At 36.9% G+C, this 6,475-nt stretch overlaps 1 pseudogene; it reads right to left on the bottom strand.

Annotated features, from left to right (window-relative positions):
* Nucleotides 1-820: 820 nt before the first annotated feature.
* LOC126457313 (probable 26S proteasome non-ATPase regulatory subunit 3) lies at nucleotides 821-5,580 on the bottom strand (annotated as a pseudogene).
* Nucleotides 5,581-6,475: the final 895 nt, after the last annotated feature.

Genomic DNA, 6,475 nt, shown 5'->3' with positions numbered 1-6,475 from the left:
TTTGTTTTACTTGAAAAATCGCGGAAATCACCTGTTTTTCATGTGTTCAAAGAGGGCAACAGCTTAAAAATTCAATGGTGTAAAGCATGCATGAAAATTTTACCTTCATACAATGAAACGTGGTAGACAAACGTATTGTAAAGAGTCATTGAGCTTGAACTCAGAACTGGATAAAGGAACGTTAAACATCAGTAAGAGAGCTAGGTTAACGGTAACATTAATTCAGACAAATAGCTGTCAGAATTTTGGGGTATTTTTATTTTCCAACTGTTCCGTCGTTCATCATTTGGTGGGAGGGTATACCAATAGAAGACCTATAGGCAAGGTCTGTTAAGAATGTAACATAAATATCTGTCTCGTCAACATGTTTTGTGACGCAGATTCGTAATAATGTACGATAGATCATTGAAACGGAACATGTAAATAAAACTCTTGTGCCAATTTGTAATATATGAAACTCGGTTTAATGTAGTAAAATTATTTCGAATGCATTCTTCAGCCTCCGAAAGCATGCACAGTTTCCTATCGGCGATCTATGATCTTCTGTGCCTCACAAAAATCTGCACAGTCACAAGCACATAATCCTAAGTCCCTGGCAGATTAAAACTGTGTGCCAGACTGAGACTTGAACTCGGGACCTTTGTCATTCGCGTGCAATTGCTCTACCGACCATTTTTTTTATTGTTTGTAAATGAGAGTTTATTTATCAACGTAAAGTAACTATAGAATGCGAACTGCATGGATTAAACAACGCAGAAAATTTTGTTACTTGAAACAAAAGAAACATCTGTTCATTAAAAATAATAATTAATTACATCAATTACGGGAAACCATCATCACCCTCTTCAGCCATTCCTTCGGAAGTATCATATCTTGTTGTTCTCTCCGTTCTTCTGCAGACTACAGGAACTCACCATACGATTTTTGAGGATAAGACATGGCTTTTGCACGTTGATTGTGAAGTTCCAGACAAAACGAAATACGCTGATGTGAAGATTGAGGTTCTCTCGTACAATACGTTAGTATCTCTACTACGCATATACCCTCTTTCGCGATCCACTGTGACTTCAGTGCCTCCACCTCCAATAGCATTTGCGAAAATGAACTCCGCATTCTGTAGTGAACTAAGACCTAACTTCTTTGCTGTGCGCTGGAGCGGTTTGTGAGTACGACAAACTCACAGACCTGATCGCTGTCTTGATAACATTGTATCTCAAACATAAAATTACAGTAAATGGATTATGTAGATTGTGGACCGAAGTTTTCAAGTATTCTTCCAAAACATTCAAGATTTCCCATGCGAACAGCCTGAGTTACCTGGAAATAAGGTCCAATGACCATCTTAATGCAGCGTGTCTCAAGATATGTCTTTCTGGTATATCTGCGAAAAGTAATTCAATTGTGACAGCTAACTTTTGCACGATCTGCCAGAACCCAATTGCTGCCTTCTGTGGAGTGTTCCTCAATGCCGGAACAAGATTTTTGTGTGCAGTTATATATTCTAAACGGGCTGCTTTAATCCTGCCAAGATAATAAAAGAAACGAGCTCATTCATTATTGCTATCAGACTCCGGGAAAACTGACTCTGACACCAGTTTGTCAAGTTGGTCGTATAGGTTATAATGTAAATAGTTTCTAAGCAGACAGTTTGTCAGAACTCCTTGTCCTTCATTATCATTCCGCAGAGTTTCTGTGCGTAGTCTAGAGAGGAGAAATTCCCTATTTTTCTCTAAGTGATTTGAAGTTCATAGCACTTTGCAGTTACAAGATCAAGAGTTCTTCTACTCCATGCCGTCACCTTTTGCATAAGGAGGTCAGAACATGTAACTGCATCTTCATAATCCATTAATCAACTTCAGAAGAACCAGTAGATGTATGTATGCATGTACCTCAGGAAGATGAACCTTTTCCACTACGCATTCGTTGGTATGTCGATCCTTCTGTTTCAAGTGGCTCCGCCACAGAATTTGATAATGCTTCAATACATACATATACATCCATTAATCCTTGTTCCATAGATCATGAATATGACATTTCGTAATGATGTGGAACGTGTCACTTTAACATAAGTTTTGTTTACACAAAATAATTAATTAACAACTTTTTTATAGTTACTACTTCATATCTAAGAATTCATCTGTTGAATAGAACGAGTTGTCATTTAGAAATTCTTTTACTTTGCTTTTAAATGTTGGTTGGCTATCTGACAGGCTTTTAATACTATATTGCAAATGACGAAAGATTTTTGTAGCAGCATAATTCACTCCTTTCTGTGCCAATGTGAGATTTAATCCATAATAGTGAATATCATCCTTTCTTCTAGTGTTGTAGCTATGCACTTCACTGTTAGTTTTGAATTGGGATGGCTTATTAAGGACAAATTTCATAAGTGAATATATGTATTGCGAAGGTACTGTGAATATCCCGAGTTCCTTAAATAAATGTCTTCAAGGTGATCTTGGGTGGGCTCCAGCTATTATTCTGATTACACACTTTTGTGCAATGAATACTTTCTCTCTTAATGACGAATTGCCCCAAAATATGATGCCATATGAAAGCAGTGAATGAAAATAGGTTTAGTAGGCTAATTTACTAATATGCTTATCACCAAAATTTGCAATAACCCTAATAGCATAAGTAGCTGAACTAACCGTTTCAGCACATCATTGATGTGTTTCTTCCAATTCAATTTCTCATCAATGCACACACCCAGAAATTTTGAGTATTCTGTCTTAGCAACAGACTTTCGTTCACAGTCTATATTTATCAATGGTGTTATGCCATTTATTTTATAGACTTGTATAAACTGTCTTTTCTCAAAATTCAGTGAGAGTGCATTTGCAGAGAACCACTTAATCATTTTCTGAAAAACATTATTTGCAATTTCCTCAGCTGATTCTTGCTTCTTGAGTGTGATTATTATAATTGTATCATCAGCAGAAAGAACTAGCTTTGCATCTTCATGAATATAGAGTGGCAAGTCATTAATATATATTAAGAACAATAAGGGACCTAAGACTGAACCCTGTGGGACACCGTTCTTGGAACCTCCCCAGTTAGAGGATTCGCCTGGTTTTTGTAGACTATGTGTACTGTTAATTTCAACCTTTTGCATTCTTCCAGTTAAGTATGAATTAAGCCATTTGTGCAGTGTCCCATTCATATCACAATACTTAAGCTTATCTAGAAGAATTTCATGATTCACACAATCAAAAGCTTTTGAGAGATCAAAAAATATCCCAATGGGCGATGTTCAGTTATTCATTGCATTTAATATTTGATTAGTGAAAGCATATATAGCATTTTCTGTTGAAAAGCCTTTCTGAAAACCAAACTGACATTTTGTTTGTACTCCATTTTCACAAATATGTGATGCTACTGTTGAATACATTACTTTTTCAGGAATTTTGGATAAAGCTGTCAGAAGTGAGATTGGGCAGTAGTTGTTAGCATCAGATCTATCCCCTTTTTTATGCAACGGTTTAACAACAGCATATTTTAGTCTATCTGGAAAAATTCCCTGTTTCAGTGAGCTACTACATATGTGGCTGAGAATCCTACTTATTTGTTGGAAACAAGCTTTTAGTACTCTGTTGGAAATGCCATCAATTCTATGTGAGCTTTTACTTTTGAGTGAATTTATTATTTTCCTAATTTCAATAGGAGAGGTAGGTTGAATTTCATTTTTATCAAATTGCGTAGGTACTGCTTCTTCCATATACTGCCTAGAATTTTCTAATTAATAGCTGGAACCTATTTTCTCTACAGCACTTAAAAAATGATTATTAAAAATGTTTTCTACTTCTGACTTCTTGTTAACAAACTTTTCATTGTGTTTGATAGAAATACAGTCTTCCTGTGCTCTCGGTTGCCCTGTTTCCCTTTCCACAATATTCCAATTTGTTTTAATTTTGTTATCAGATGTGCTAATCTCAGACATAATGCACATAGCTCTGGATTTTTTAATAACTTTTCTTAATACAGTGCAGTAGTTTTTATAATGTTTCATTGTTTTGGGATCATTACTCCTCCTAGCTATAAGATACATTTCCCTTTTCTGTTTACATGATATTTTTATCCCTTTAGTTAGCCATGGCTTTTTACATGGTTTCTTACAATTATGTTCCACTGTTTTCAAATATACACACAAAGGTATCATGAAATAGATTAAATTTTAAATTAGTATCATGTTCCCTGTACACCTCATCCCAGTCTAACTGTTGCAAGCTTTCCCTAAAATTTTGAAGTGTTAAATCGGTAATGGAGCGCACTATATTGGAGGCCTGTTTTGCATTACTGTATGGAGCTATATCGTATACTGTAACTAGCTATGTATTGTGATCAGACAGACCATTCTTAACAGGAAACGTTTTTATTTGATTGAATTTATCTTCATCTATGAAAACGTTATCTATCAGTCTGCTGCTTTCCTGTACCACCCGAGTAGGAAAATCAATAACTGATGTCAAATTGAAAGAACCAAGTAATACTTCAAGGTCAAGCTTTCTACCTGAATCTTTCAGAAAATTAACGTTGAAATCACCGCAAACAATAATTTGCTTTCCTTTGTCTGACAGGTAGCACAACAAAGAATCCAAGTTTTTCAAAAATTGTTATAATTTTCCCAATGGGAACCTATGCACAGCTACAATTATAAAAGTGCCTTTATTTATTTTAAGCTCACATGCACATGCTTCTATGTTTTGCTCTATGCAAAATTTTTTAGTTTCCAAATTTTTCACACTATGACTGATTTTAACATGTATGGCAACTCGTCCTCTCTCCATAATGTCTCTACTTACATGTACTGAAGCTTATATCCACCTACATTTACCATTTCCATACCTGTGACTATATGGTGTCGCAGGCAGGCACCCTCAGTTTCTTAATCTTCTATATAAACAAGAAGCTCATCTACTTTGTTTTTTAATCACCTGATGTTCTGATGCAATATATTAACATTATTTTTTACTGTGCTTTTATATGATTCTTGTGACATACTGAGATTATTTTTTACTGTACTGTTATGAGAATCTTGTAATATTTTCACATCACTAGTACCTGCCTGTCTGAACTTTTCATTAAGTTCAATTTCAATCAATGTAGGATGATTTGATGCTGATCTTAGCCTAAAAAAAGTACTCCCATGAGTTTCAGTGCCCCCCCCCCCTTAAAGATTTTGCTATCATCCCAGTCAGTTTACCCTTCCCTTTCCTATTGAGATGCAGGCCATGTCTTGTGAAGTCCCACCTACCAATACCATTAACAGGAACCAAACCTATGCTTGACAAAGTAGCTGACCGAATCTTTTTCAATTGCAGAGTGTGTGTAGAAACCGGTAATAGTACTTCTAAGGAGAACAGAATTAAGTTTCCTTCGTGTATTCGGGAGACATCGCATACTCTTAATATAAATCGAGAATCTACTTTGTACTGCATTTACAGTTTGCATAGCATGTTCTCTGATATCCTGAGCACTTACATCATCACCATATTTCTTCGTGTCTGCAGTATCTCCCTCACCAAGACTATCGGCATTCTTCATTTCAACATCAGTTGAATGTTCTGCCACTGCCACCATTGTTTTTCTTTCGTAGTATTTTCAAAAACATGATGTAGTTAGAATCGTAAAATCTGTTTCCAGCAAGGCACGGAACCTGTGGGAATTCCCTTTCAAAGCTACCGCACGAGTTGCAAATTTTACACTTTCGTGCAAACAATCACAACTTGCTTCTCAAGCCTCACCCGCAAGGATACTGCGTGATCAAGAATATCTTTGAAACAAAGTTTAGTACAAGGAGGTTCCATAGACATGTCTGTGTGAGGTTCTGACTTCCTGGTTATGTACGACATGATTTGTTTAATCTCCTTGGCTGAGTACAACATAGATTTTATCTCTCTCAGTTCTTGGACTAGACGTTGGCTGAGCTCTCCAAGCACCCGTCCTGCCAACTGTTCTTCCGCCAGTGCCTCATCTTCTAGGTTCCAGACTTCACAGGAGTTCTCCTGCGAGACTTGCATTAGTGGCACTCCTGGAAGAAAGGACATTACGGACACAAAGTTTAATCACAGCCTTGGGGATGTTTCCAGAATGAAATTTTCACATTACAGCGGAGTATGTGCTGATATGAAACTTTCTGGCTGATTAAAACTGTGTTCTGGAACTAGACTCGAACACGAGACCTTTGCCATTAGTGGACAAGTTCTCTACCGACTTCCTTTCATTTTTTTTTTTTTTTGTCTGGGCGGTCGTCACGTGACACCTCTTCTAGTGCGCCGTTGATTACTTCACTCAGTATTTTTATTATTATTAGTACAGAGAGCAGCTAGTCCTCTGATCGACACGCTGAGCTACCCAGGCACGACTCACGCCCCGTCCTTACAGTAACGTATCACCTACGTTCCAAACTTCACAGAAGTTCTCCTCCGAAACTTGCAGGACTAGCACTCCACTGTGAACTTTGGAAGGTAGGAGA

The sequence above is a fragment of the Schistocerca serialis genome, chromosome 2 (genome assembly GCF_023864345.2).
Source record: "Schistocerca serialis cubense isolate TAMUIC-IGC-003099 chromosome 2, iqSchSeri2.2, whole genome shotgun sequence".
Lineage (NCBI taxonomy): Eukaryota > Metazoa > Arthropoda > Insecta > Orthoptera > Acrididae > Schistocerca > Schistocerca serialis.
This window is presented reverse-complemented; position numbering and strand designations above follow the sequence as displayed.